Here is a 12397-nt window from a genome sequence, read left to right on the forward strand (position 1 = left end):
TAGGGAACTTCCAAACAATGCGCATCCTACGTGCACCCACTTATCACTTCGGTCAACTTCCAGCCTCCTGAAGCATTCTACGTGTAAACCAGAACACAGAAGATTTGATGGAGAAGGTGGGTTGGAGGCTGGATGGTTTACACTGGCAGAACTGTATCACTTGACTTCTATGTAGAGAGAGGGGGATGAAGACTGAATGGGGGAGAGGTTCAGGTAGCTGGATTCCTTGGCCCCAAATCATATACAGCCTTCCTTAGTCTGTGTCCAGTACCCCACTGATCTGAGTCAGGTGAGCTCAGGTGAAGTGATCTCCACCCTGGAGGCACTGTGGGCAGGGCTCCCCCGACTCCCTCCACAGGATCCCCAGTGTTTACTGTTCCCCTGCCTAAGAGAACATTATCTTTCCAGAACTTAAATCTATGAGTCCAGATATTTAATATTTTAAAAAAAGGTAAAAGTTGGAGAAATTTGTGTAGGTTTTGGGAAAACCAGAAGAGTTCTTCTTCAGGAATCATCTTTGAGAAATTTCTGCAGCAAGAGTAATTGGGATTTAGTTTTGCCAAATTCCCTCTAGTATGAACTTCAGAATTTATGAAGGAGAAAAGATTTTCACTTACATATTTCACAATTAATATTTATTAAGGGTATAAATGAGGCAACTGAAATCTGAGAATCCAGTTTTACTGTGTTTACTGTTCTTGTCAGAGAACAGACATTTCAATCAGGTGTATATAGAAATAATGAAAAACTAATATTGTCCACACTTGACACAAAATATTTAGAGATAGAAAAAACGCAGATTAAAACATCTGACTTTTCAAAATTAAAAACGTTCTTTCGGGTAACTCCGGAGTAAAGATAAAGAAAAATGTGAAATGTAGTAACTCAGGCAATTTGCTGATGTCATGCACATTTGGCTCAAAGGTATCTGAATTCATACATCTTCTCCAGATGTGCGCAATCACACCGAGGCCTCGGCCGTCCATGCTCACTGCCGATGCTGGGCCCGCGGAGTCCTTCCGCCGCCCCGCGAGCAGGGAAGACAAACGGAAGCTACCGTCTGCGGTTTCGCACAGGTGAGTTCGGCGTTCACACCCGTCCCACCGAAAAAGAAACACACATTTCACAGGTGGAGCTGCAGACATCCCTGCCCCGCACACCGCCTGCATCTCCGCACAGAGGTCCCCGCACCCGGGCCGCCCCTCCGAGCCCGCGGACCCCCAGGCACGCACAAAGGGTTTTTTTATTTAAGCCGTTCTCAAACTGTTGAGAAGGAAACAGCTCCGCACTCCATACTGCTGGCGCCAACGCTACGCTGTTACCTTAGAGTACCTGACTCATTAACCTGTTACCTTAGAGTACCTGACTCATTAACCTGTTACCTTAGAGTACCTGAATCATTAACCTGAAGCCGAGTAGGGCAGCCCGGCCCCACAGAACACCCTACGCTTTCACCCGGACGCAGAAGCGCCGACCCAGGCTCTGTGGGCGGAAGTACGCGCAGACCGGAAACGTCCTGGAGGTGGGGCGGAGGCACGCGCCCGCCTCGCACAAACCCTTCCCTCCAGGCCCCGCCCCGCCCGCGCTCGCCGTTTCCGGCCCACCCGGAAGCAGATTTCCCGGATGGAAGGGCGTCTGCGCTGGCGTGAGTTTCAGCGGTTCCAGTTGTACCTCGCACGTCGCTGCCCCCGGTGTTGCGTCCTTCACACCCGGAGTCCGGGGCCTCGCGCACCTCACAGCCCCCACCTCCGCCAGCCTCGCCCGCGGGGAGCCCCGCCCGGTCGCGAGACGCTGTGCTGCTGGTCTGGATCCGCGTCTGTTTCCGGTAGGCTGGCTCCCAAGCCGTCTCCGCCCCAACTCTTCTGCTTCTGTTCTTTGCACCGTCTCCCCTCCGCACCCGGCGCGTGTCAAGTCCCCGCTCGCGAGGTGCGTTCTCGCCCTTCGCGGCACCGGGAGGGCGGCACCAGGACGCTTCGCCCTCTTGACGTCGAATCCTGTAGACCCAGTCCTGAATTCTCCTCCACGCGTCGTTCGGGGTCGGCCCGGCTGCTCCTCGGGCCCCTCCACGGTCACCTCCTCAGGGAGGCCTCGTGCTGGGGCGCTCACCCGCCCCATCCTCTGACACCCCTTGTTCTGTCCCGTCCCTTCCCACTGGCTGTGCCACCAGAGAGTGTGCTTTCCCTGGGCAGGGACATGTTCATTCTCTTCTTGTGAATGTGGAGTTGGGGCAGGGGGATAAGGGGAAAGAGAGACCGGGGGAGAACCAGGGAAACAGAGCCAAGGAGAGGGACGAGAAAAAGCGGGGGTAAAACTGAGGATAGGGAAGTGGGTCCGATGGGCTTCACTTTTTATATTAACAGCCAAAATTTAGTTTACCCAGTTAGTCTAATATTGCACATCTTTCTCCCCTTGGGTGACCTTTTACCGTAGTGGGCTGTGAACCATTTCCCAGTTAAGTATGTTTATGTTCTCTTTGCCATGTCTCTGGAAATGATCAAGGATATGCTGGATTGTTGTGGAACTTTGTTGAAAGAGCGCCCATCTGTTCATAATTGAATAAATTACTCAGCTGTTTCCGTTGCTGACCTTCTTTCGTGTTTTCCAGTGCTACTAATTAGGTCTTCTTAATTTCATATTTTTTGATAGTTTAATAGGATGTTCTGGAAAAGAGGAATTAAATATTAGAAATTGTGAGTAAAACCATGACAGAGAAGCGGCTCTTGCTCAGGAATTGAGATATATGATCTGAAGTTTCTGGGGTAGGAGTGTGAAGGGCAAAACCTGCCACACTGTCCCATCCAGGCCATGTCGTTCCTGTGAGGACAGTGCTGTTCCTCAGGGGGTCGCAAGATAGCTTGAAAAAAGTCCAGACTTTTTAAACCAAGCGTAGAACAGAAGTATCTCTCCAAGGAGGAGGGGGGCAGAAGCGGGTTGACTGTGTGAAGGGAGTCTGGAGAGGGAGTAAGAGTGGTGTTTGGGGCTTAGGGACCCGGGAATGGAAGAGAGACAGAGAAGCTCAGGAGCAGGAGAAATGGAAGCGTCTGCTCTGACCCTGTGCTCAGCAGCTACTAGCAGAGACTATGGGGTCTGTGTTTTCAAGGGAACATAGGTCCAGTGTATATACTCACTGCTGCCACACTGTGTGGGCTTCACTAGGATAGGAGTGTGTTCTGAAGAAACAGAAAAATCCATCTGTTGATCTTCATATAGGAGTTCAATGCTCCTGAATTCACCAGTGTTTCAGCGAACAGCAGAGGACTGTCTTTGCCACATAGCGAATTCCTTGTTTGTGGCTGCCGTACAGCAAAGTGTTCTGTTGACTGGAAGCCCTAAAAGTCATCTCCACACTCAGGAGTGACGCTCAAGATTGATCTTGCCTGAGAAAGCAGCTTTTCATGTGTCCTTTTTAATTTAGTGTTTCCTTGTTTCATTCTTTAATCTTTTATTTAATCTTTCTTTTAACTTTTACTAATTATCTTCTTTGTAGAACTTGAAATGTCAGTTAAACTCTTGCTTCCTTTTACTTTCTTAGTTTGTAAAGTTGAACAATTGGTTCATTCATTTTCAAAACTTCTTTAATAAGTATAAAATTTAAACATTTTTTCTTCTTTTAAAAAAAGATTTATTTGAGAGAGCACGTGCCCACTCCAGTTGGGGGGGCAGCAGAGGGAGAGACAGAGAGAATGTCAAGCAGACTTCACTCTGAGTGCAGAGCCTGATGTGGGGCTCAGTCTCATGACCCTGAGATCATGACCTGAGCCGAAATCAGGAGTCAGATGTTTAACTGAGTTACCCCCGCAGGTGCCCCTAAAGTTTACACATTTTTTTCAGGATAATAACTGTGGTCTTATCCCATGGTTTTGACATTTTTTCTGGAGGGTCAAACAGTTCTAGGACATCCTCACTGAGTCTCCCCTATCAGCGTAGAACTGTCAGTACAGGACTTTCAACATTCAGGAGGCTCATCCATGAATTAATGTCAGCAAGAATGATGCCCATGAACTAATGGGGACCAAAAGAAAAAAACAAAAACAAAAAGACGAGTGGGATGAGATAGTGTGAGATGAAGAGAAATGCTGATGAATGGGCCCCACCTTTCCCTGGATTAAAGGAGACAAGAAGGCAACAGCTAGACATAACAGCAGCCCAGAAACACTTTCTTTTTAAATTCAAATTTCAGATTGGAAGATACCCTAATATTTAAGTGCTAAAAGGATCGATCAAATAGGGAGTAAAATTAGTTTATAAGTAATAACATAAAATTCATGATATGGCAGGGAATAACAGGACCCAAACATAAAGTTAGAGATAAACAACCTAACTGAGATTAAAAGTAATTCCTCACCTGTTAACGGGAAGATGGCATAAACAGGAGATGCGAGTGCAGGAATACTTCAATGGTTGAAAGCATCTACCTCCAAAATTACCTACCTCATTTGTGAAATAAGTTACCAACTATCCGATGAATGAAAGAGGAAAGACAAGTCTATGGAAATTCATCTGTTATAGCAAAGGTTTGAAATAGCATTTATTTTTACATGGGAGTTGGAATTGACATGCAAGACCTAATAGGATTGCCAGGTTTTTTTGAGAAATGACCAAAATGACTTGAGATACAGTGGAATATTTGTTGTGCTCCTTACTGGAATTATTTCATTGTGGGAGCTAGAAGATTTTTTTTTTTTTTTTTTTAAGATTTTATTTAGTTATTTGACAGAGAGAGTCCAAGTAGGCAGAGAGGCAGGCAGAGGGAGAGGGAGAAGTAGGCTCTCCGCTGAGCAGGGAGCCTGATGCAGGGCTCGATCCCAGGACCCCGGAATCATGACCTGAGCCGAAGGCAGCCGCTTAACCAACTGAGCCACCCAGGCGCCCTGAAGATTTTTTTTTTTTTTAAAGCCAGAAGATTTTCTCTCTGCAGCAGTAGAAATGCCACTTAAATGTATAATTCAGTTGTAAATGAGATACTGATGAAACTATTTACTACGCTGTGTTGTGTGTTAACATTTTCTTTCCTGTTAGCCAAAATATAAAGTATAAGGTTGGCTTCCCATTTTAATAAATTAGTAAATTCTTTTCTAAATTTAAATTTTAGGTAGTTAACATACTGTGCAATATTAGTTTCTGGAGTACAATTCAGTGATTCATCACTTACATACAACATCCAGTGCTCATCATAACAAGTGCCTTCCTTAATACCCATCACCCATTTAGCCCATCCCCCACCCACCTGACTCCATAAGCCCTCAGTTTGTTCTCTATTGTTGAGTCTCTTGGCTTGTTTCCCTCTGTCCTTTTTTTGCTTTCTCCCTTCCCATATGTTCATCTCTTTTCGTTCTTAAATTCCACATATGAGTGAGATAATATAGGATTTGTCTTTCTCTGACTTATTTCACTTAGCATAATACACTCTACTTCCATCCACCTTGTTGCAAGTGGCAAGATTTCATTTTTTTGATGGCTGAGTAGTATTCCATTGCATATATACACACCACATCTTTATCCACTCATCAGTTGATGGACATTTGGGCTCTCTCCATAGTTTGGCTATTGTTGATAAACATCGGGGTGCATGTCCCCCTTTGAATCCGTACATTAGGATCCTTTGGGTAAATACCTTGTACTGCAGTTGCTGGATGGTGGGGTAGTTCTATTTTTAACATCTTGAGGAACCTCCATACTGTTCTCCAGAGTGGCTGTACCAGTTGGCATTCCCACCAACAGTGTTAAGAGGGTTCCCCTTTCGCCACATCCTTGCCAACACCTGTAGTTTCTTGTGTTGTTAATTTTAGCTATTCTGAACAGGTATGAGGTGGTATCTCATTGTGGTTTTGATTTGTATTTCCCTGAGGATGACTGATGTTGAGCATCTTTTCATGTGTCTGTTGGCCATCTGGATGTCTTCTTTGGAAAAGGTGTCTATTCATGTCTTCTGCCCATTTCTTAACTTGGTTGTTTTTTGGGTGTTAAGTTTGATAAGGTCTTTGTAGATTTTGGTTACTAATCCTTTATTCGAGATGTTTTTTGCAGGTATGTTCTCCCATTCATAGGCTGCCTTTTAGTTTTGTTGGTTGTTTCCTTCACTCTGCAGAAGCTTTTTATCTTGATGAAGTCCCAATAGTTCATTTTTGCTATTGTTTCCCTTGCCTTTGGAGATGTGTCTAACAAAAAGTTGCTGTGGCCAAGGTTGAGGAGGTTTCTGCCTGTGTTCTCCTCTAGGATTTTAATGATGCCTGTCTCACCATTAAGTCTTTCATCCACTTTGAGTTTATGTTTGTGTATGGAGTAAGAAAATGGTCCAGTTTCATTCTTCTACATGTGGCTGTCCAATTTTCGCAACACCATTTCTTAAAGAGACTGTCTTTTTTCCATTGGGTATTTTTTCCTGCTTTGTTGAAGATTAATTGACCATAGGGTTGAGGGTCCATCTCTGGGGTCTCTACTCTGTCCCATTGATCTCTGTGTCTGCTTTGTGCCAGTACCATGCTGTCTTGATGATTACAGCTTTGTCATATAGCTTGAAGTCAGGCATTTTGATGTCATCAGCTTTGGTTTTCTTTTTCAACATTCCTCTGGCTATTCAGGGTCTTTTCTGGTTCCATACAAATTTTAGGATTGTTTATTCCAGTTCTCTGAGAAATGTAGATGGTATTTTGATAGGGATTGTACTGAATGTGTAGATTGCTCTGGGTAGCATAGATATTTTAACAATATTTATTCTTCCAATCCATGAGCCTGGAATGTTTTTCCATTTCTTTGTGTCTTCCTCAATTTCTTTCGTAAGTGTTCTGTAGTTTCTAGAGTACAGATCCTTTACTTGGTTAAGTTTATTTCTAGTTATCTTATGGTTTTGATGCCATTGTAAATGGGATCGATCCTTAATTTTTGTTTGTTCTGTCTCATTGTTAGTGTATAGAAGTGCAACTGATTTCTGTGCATTAATTTTATATCCTGCCACATTGCTGAATTCCTGTATGACTTTTAGCATTTTTGGGGTGGAGTCTTTTGGGTTTTCCACATAAAGTATCATGTCATCTGTGAAGAGAGAGTTTAACTTCTTCGCCAATTTGAGTGCCTTTTATTTCTTTTTGTTGTCTGATTGCTAAGGCTAGGACTTCTAGTACTATGTTAAACAACAGTGAGGAGAGTAGTGTTCCTGACCTTAGGAGAAAAGCTCTCAGTTTTTCTGCATTGAGAATGATATTCACTGTGGGCTTTTCATATATGGCTTTTATGATATTGAGGTATGGTCCTTCTATCCCTACACTGTGGAAAGTTTTAATCAAGAAAGGATGCTGTACTTTGTCAGATGCTTTTTCTGCATCGATTGAGAGGATCATATGGTTCTTGTCCTTTCTTTTATGAATATACTATATCACATTGATTTGCGGATGTTGAACCACCCTTGCAGCCTGGGAATAAATCCCACTTGGTCGTGGTGAATAATCCTTTTAATGTACTGTTGGATCCTACTGGTTAATATCTTGATGAGAATTTTGGCATCCATGTTCATCACAGATACTGGTCTGTAATTCTCCTTTTTGGTGGGGTCTTTGGTTTTGGGTTCAAGGTAATACTGGCCTTATAGAACGAGTTTTGAAGTTTTCCTTCCATTTCTATTTGTTGAAACAGCTTCAGAAGACTAGGTATTAGTTCTTCTTAAATGTTTTGGTAGAATTCCCCTGGGAAGACATCTGGCCCTGGACTGTCTCTGGGAGATTTTTTTTTTTTTTTAAATTAACATATAATGTATTATTTGTTTCAAGGATACAGATCTGTGATTCATCAGTCTTACACAATTCACAGCGCTCACCATAGCACATACCCTCCCCAGTGTCCATCACCCAGCTACCCCATCCCTCGCACCCTCCTCCCCTCCAGCAACCCTCCGATTGTTTCCTGAGATTAAGAGTCTCTAATGGTTTGTCTCCCTCTCTGGTTTCGTCTTGGTTCATTTTTCCCTACCTTCACCTATGATCCTCTGTCTTGTTTCTCAAATCCTCATATCAGTGAGATCATATGATAACTGTCTTTCTCTGATTGACTTATTTCGCTCAGCATAATACCCTCTAGTTCCATTCACATCGCTGCAAATGGCAAGATTTCATTTTTTTTGATCACTGAGTAATATTCCGTTGTATATATATACCATATCTTCTTTATCTATTCATCTCTTGATGGACATCTAGGCTCTTTCCATAGTTTGGCTATTGTGCACATTGCTGCTGTAAACATCGGGGTGCATGTGCCCCTTTAGATCACTACATTTGTATCTTTGGGGTAAATACCCAGTAGTGCAATTGCTGGGTCGTAGGGTAGCTTTGTTTTCAACTTTTTGAGGAAATTCCATACTGTTTTCCAGAGGGCTGCACCAGCTTGCTTCCCACCAACAGTGTAGGAGGGTTCCCCTTTCTCCGCATCCTCGCCAACATCTCTCATTTCCTGACTTAATTTTAGCCATTCTGACTGGTGTGAGGTGGTATCTCATTGATGTTTTGATTTGTATTTCCCTGATGCTGAGGGTTTTGAGCACTTTTTCATGTGTCTGTTGGCCATTTGGATGTCTTTTTTGCAGAAATGTCTGTTCATGTCTTCTGCCCATTTCTTGATTAGATTAGTTGTTCTTTAAGTGTTGAGTTTGGTAAGTTCTTTATAGATTTTGGATACTAGCCCTTTATCTGATATGTCATTTGCGAATATCTTTTCCCATTCTGTCAGTTGTCTTTTGGTTTTGTTGACTGTTTCCTTTGCTGTGCAAAAGCTTTTTATCTTGATGAAGTCCCAATAGTTCATTTTTTGCCCTTGCTTCCTTGCCTTTGGTGATGTGTCTAGGAAGAAGTTGCTGTGGCTGAGGTCGAAGAGGTTGCTGCCTGTGTTCTCCTCAAGGAGTTTGATAGATTCCTGTCTCACATTGAGGTCTTTCATCCATTTTGAGTCTATTTTTGTGTGTGCTCTAAGGAAATGGTCCAGTTTCATTCTTCTGCATGTGGCTGTCCAGTTTTCCCAACACCATTTGTTGGAAGAGACTGTCTTTTTTTCCATTGGGCATTCTTTCCTGCTTTGTCAAAGATTAGTTGACCATAGAGTTGAGGGTCCATTTCTGGGCTCTCTATTCTGTTCCATTGATCTATGTGTCTGTTTTTGTGCCAGTACCATACTGTCTTGATGATGACAGCTTTGTAATAGAGCTTGAAGTCCGGAATTGTGATGCCAACAGCTTTGCTTTTCTTTTTCAACATTCCTCTATTTGGGGTCTCTTCTGGTTCCATACAGATTTTAGGATTATTTGTTCATTTCTTGAAAGAAGTTGATGATATTTTGATAAGGATTGCATTAAATGGGTAGATTGCTCTAGGTAGCATAGACATTTTCACAGTATTTGTTCTCCCAACCCATGAGCATGAAATGTTTTCCCATTTCTTTGTGTCTTCCTCAGTTTCTTTCATGAGTATTCTATAGTTTTTTGAGTAGAGTTTCTTTGCCTCTTTGGTTAGATTTATTCCTAGGTATCTTATCGTTTTGGGTGCAGTTGTAAATGGGGTCAACTCCTTAATTGCTCTTTCTTCTGTCTTGTTGGTATATAGAAATGCAACTGATTTCTGTGCATTGATTTTATATCCTGCCACTTTACTGAATTCCTGTATGAGTTCTAGCAGTGGTGGGGTGGAGTCTTTTGGGTTTTCCACATAAAAGTATCATATCATCTGCAAAGATTGAGAGTTTGACTTCTTTGCTGATTTGGATGCCTTTTAGTTCTTTTTGTTGTCTGATTGCTGTGGCTAGGACTTCTAGTACTGTGTTGAATAGCAGTGGTGATAGTGGACATCCCTGCCGTGTTCCTGACCTTAGGGGGAAAGCTCTCAGTTTTTCCCCATTGAGTAGGATATTTGTGGTGGGTTTTTCATAGATGGCTTTTATGATATTGAAGTTTGTGCCCTCTATCCCTACACTGTGAAGAGTTTTAATCAAGAAAGGATGCTATACTTTGTAAAATGCTTTTTGTGCATCGATTGAGAGGATCATAATGATTCTTGTTCTTTCTTTTATTAATGTATTGTATCACATTGATTCATTTGCAGATGTTGAACCAACCTTGCAGCCCAGGAATAAATCCCACTTGGTCGTGGTGAATAATTCTTTTAATGTACTGTTGGAACTTATTGGCTAGTATTTTGGTGACAATTTTTGAATCCATGTTCATCAGGGATATTGGTCTGCAATTCTTTTTGATGGGGTTTTGGCTGGTTTTGGGATCAAGGTAATGCTGGCCTCATGAAATGAGTTTGGAAGTTTTCCTTCCATTTCTATTTTTTGGAACAGTTTCAGAAGAATAGGTATTAATTCTTCTTTAAATGTTTGGTAGAATTCCCCTGGGAAGCCATCTGGCCCTGGGCTCTTGTTTCTTGGGAGATTTTTGATGACTACTTCAATTTCCTTAATGGTTATAGGTCTGTTCAGGTTTTCTATTTCTTCCTGGTTCAGTTTTTGGTAGTTTATATTTCTCTAGGAATGAATCCATTTCTTCCACATTATCTAATTTGCTGACATATAGTTCCTCGTAATATGTTCTTAGAATTGTTTGTATTTCTTTGGTGTTGGTTGTGATCTGTCCTCTTTCATTAATGATTTTATTTAGGTCCTTTATCTTTTCTTTTTCATAAGTCTGGCCAGGTTTCAAAGAATCAGCTCCTAGTTTTGTTGATCTGTTCTACTGTTCTTTTGATTTCTGTTTCATTGATTTCTGCTCTGATCTTTATTATGTCTCTTCTGCTGGGTTTAGGCTTTATTTGCTGTTCTTTCTCCAGATCCTTTAGGTGTAGGGTTAGGTTGTGTATTTGAGACCTTCCTTGTTTCTTGAGAAAGGCTTGTATTGCTATATACTTTCTTCTTAAGACTGCCTTTGCTGTATCCCATAGATTTTGAACAGTTGTGTTTTCATTTTCATTGGTTTCCATGAATTTTTTTAATTTTTCCTTAATTTCCTGGTTGACCCATTCATTCTTTAGTAGGATGCTCTTTAGCCTCCATGTATTTGAGTTCTTTCCAACTTTCCTCTTATGATTGAGTTCTAGTTTCAAACCACTGTGGTCTGAAAATATGCAGGGAATGACCCCAATCTTTTGGTACCCGTTGAGACCTGATTTGTGACCTAGGATGTTGTCTATTCTGGCGAATGTTCCATGTACACTAGAGAAGAATGTGTATTCTGCTGCTTTGGGATGGAATGTTCTGAATGTATCTGTGAAGTCCATCTGGTCCAGTGTGTCATTTAAAGTCTTTATTTCCTTGTTGATCTTTTGCTTACATGATCTGTCCATTTGAGTGAGGGGGGTATTAAAATCCCCTGCTGTTTTGTATTGTTGTTGATGTGTTTGATTTTGTTATTAATTGCTTATATAAGTGGCTGCTCCCATGTTAGGGGCATAGATATTTACATGATTGTTAGATCTTGTTGGATAGACCCTTTAAGTAGGATATAGTGTCCGTCCTCATCTCTTACTATAGTCTTTGGTTTAAAATCTAATTTGTCTGATATGAGGATTGCCACCCCCGCTTTCTTTTGATGTCCATTAGCATGGTAAATGGTTTTCCACCCCCTCACTTTCAGTCTGGAGGTGTCTTTGCGTCTAAAATGAGTCTCTTCCAGACAGCATATCGATGGGTCTTGTTTTTTTATCCAGTCTGATACCCTGTGTCTTTTGATTGGGGCATTTAGCCCATTTACATTCAGGGTAACTATTGAAAGATATGAATTTAGTGCCATTGTATTGCCTGTAAGGTGACTTTACTGTATACTGTTTCTGTTCCTTTCTGGTCTATGTTACTTGTAGGCTCTTTCTTTGCTTAGAGGACCCTTTTCAATAGTTCGTGTAGGGCTGCTTTTGTGTTTTCAAATTCTCTTAGTTTTTGTTTGTCCTGGAAGGTTTTTATCTCTCTCCTATTTTCACTGACAGCCTAGCTGGATATAGTATTCTTGGCTGCATACTTTTCTCATTTAGTGCCCTGAATATATCATGCCAGTCCTTTCTGGCCTGCCAGGTCTCTGTGGATAGGTCTGCTGCCAAGCTAATGTTTCTACCGTTGTAGGTTACAGACCTGTTGTCCCGAGCTGCTTTCAGGATTTTCTCTTTATCTCTGAAACTTGTGAGTTTTACTCTTAGATTTTGGGGTGTTGACCTATTTTTATTGATTTTGAGAGGGGTTCTCTGTGCCCAGGACCTGGATTTTGATGCCTGTTTCCTTCTCCAAATTAGGGAAGTTCTCTGCTATAATTTGCTCCAATATACCTTCTGCCTCTCTCTCTTCTTTCTTCTTCTTCTGGGATCCCAATTATTCTAATGTTGTTTTGTCTTATGGTATCGTTTATCTCTCGAATTCTCCCCTCGCGATCCAGTAGTTG

At 42.0% G+C, this 12397-nt stretch overlaps 1 protein-coding gene across 2 annotated transcripts in view; it reads left to right on the forward strand.

Moving 5' to 3' along the window:
• The first annotated feature begins 1572 nt into the window (after nucleotides 1–1572).
• LOC116637992 (zinc finger protein 705A-like) overlaps nucleotides 1573–12397 on the forward strand; it is a 35970-nt gene continuing 25145 nt past the window's right edge. For both annotated transcript variants that reach the window (XM_032413714.1, XM_032413715.1), the window contains exon 1: nucleotides 1573–1825. The gene's annotated coding sequence lies outside the window, so the exon portion shown is untranslated. The remainder of the gene's footprint in view (nucleotides 1826–12397) is intronic.

Source organism: Phoca vitulina, unplaced genomic scaffold (assembly GCF_004348235.1).
Source record: "Phoca vitulina isolate PV1807 unplaced genomic scaffold, GSC_HSeal_1.0 scaffold15, whole genome shotgun sequence".
NCBI classification, from domain to species: Eukaryota; Metazoa; Chordata; class Mammalia; order Carnivora; family Phocidae; genus Phoca; species Phoca vitulina.